Consider the following 1,315-nt stretch of genomic DNA (forward strand, 5'->3'; position numbering starts at 1 on the left):
TACTTTCGTTACGAAACAAAAAACGAAAAAACGAACACTCAGTACTCTCCCTCTCCCCTCCCTACCCCCCCCCCCCCACATTTTTCCTCCATGCCTTCTTCTAAAATGACAATAATTAGAGATGACCTCCCCTTGAAAGAAACCCAAGAGCAACGTTTCTAGCTTCTTCTTCCTTACAAAAACCAGACCCACTCCTCGACAAAAAACGGAGCAGCTGCACACCTAAGAATTCTGTTGAAAACCACCCCTTCACGTTAAAAAGCAAAGCAAAGAACTAGAGTTCCAAGGACTGAGGTCAATGAGTTGGGAAACATATTTAATGATTCTTCAGCCATTTCGCAAGATTTCTAGCTAATGCACGTTCAGAAAAAGGTTTTTAATTTGCTAGTTTCTCGCTGCTGTCTCTGTTAATATTTGAGATTCAAGTTTTGCCCTCTTGATTTCTACTGCTGCGATTTGTTCGAATCTGCTGTCTCAAAGTTGTCGAGCTCCATTTTTCAAGTTTCTTAAGCCCATATTTGGGCGAATATGTTGGTTTTGCTACTGTCCAGGTATTTAAATATTCATGTTTTGGAATTATGAGAATTCGTAAATGCTAGATCTGTTTGAGTTGAAATTAAATGGCGTTTAGTAAAGTGCTTCATGTTGTTCATTTGTTAATAATTTGAAAAATGCAGCATCGGTAGAGTTAGTATGCTTAGAATATCTTGTTTTGAAATGATATGCACATGTAGTGATAAATCTTGATGCATCTTAGTTTTCCATATTCTTTTGGTTTTCAGGTTTCAGAATTATGTTCTTCTTCAAAGGAGGATTCATAAGACATAGGTCAAAGTAATAGTTGGGGCCATTATTTGTTAACTTCCTTGGGTCGTAGATTCACATAGTTTAATTAGTTGAATAAGAAGATGCAATACATTTCTGGACTATGGCCCGTTAGTTAAGGCATTTGGTATGTTTGTTTGTCTTAGAAAATCAGAAATTGGATTAGATTTAGAATAGTACGGTTCTTTAGTTTCGGGCAAGTTTGATAAATGAATTGATGGCCCAAGTTAACTCACTCCAGTCTACGCAGGTTATCCTCTCTGTACCGAGTTTTAGTTAGTCATATGCTGTTTCTTATTCTCTAAAGACCCATTTGTTATTGTGGTTGGCATGTTATCATACGTTAATTTTGCCAAATAATTGCTCTGTCATTTACTTTTTCTTTGTTTCCTTCATTCTTGGTGAATTTCATCTTTTTGTGCTTAGAAATTTGTACTAATTTAATTCTGTGGTTCGATAATGAGTAGCTCACACTAAGCGATCTTGAGAT

The 1,315-nt window shown here is 36.4% G+C and overlaps 1 long non-coding RNA gene across 1 annotated transcript; it reads left to right on the forward strand.

Annotated features, from left to right (window-relative positions):
• The first annotated feature begins 89 nt into the window (after window positions 1-89).
• Window positions 90-1,104, forward strand: LOC109209899. The gene is made up of 2 exons (XR_002065457.1): window positions 90-551; window positions 783-1,104. It is a non-coding gene; the product is annotated as an uncharacterized LOC109209899 (long non-coding RNA).
• Window positions 1,105-1,315: the final 211 nt, after the last annotated feature.

This window comes from Nicotiana attenuata, unplaced genomic scaffold, assembly GCF_001879085.1.
Source record: "Nicotiana attenuata strain UT unplaced genomic scaffold, NIATTr2, whole genome shotgun sequence".
Lineage (NCBI taxonomy): Eukaryota > Viridiplantae > Streptophyta > Magnoliopsida > Solanales > Solanaceae > Nicotiana > Nicotiana attenuata.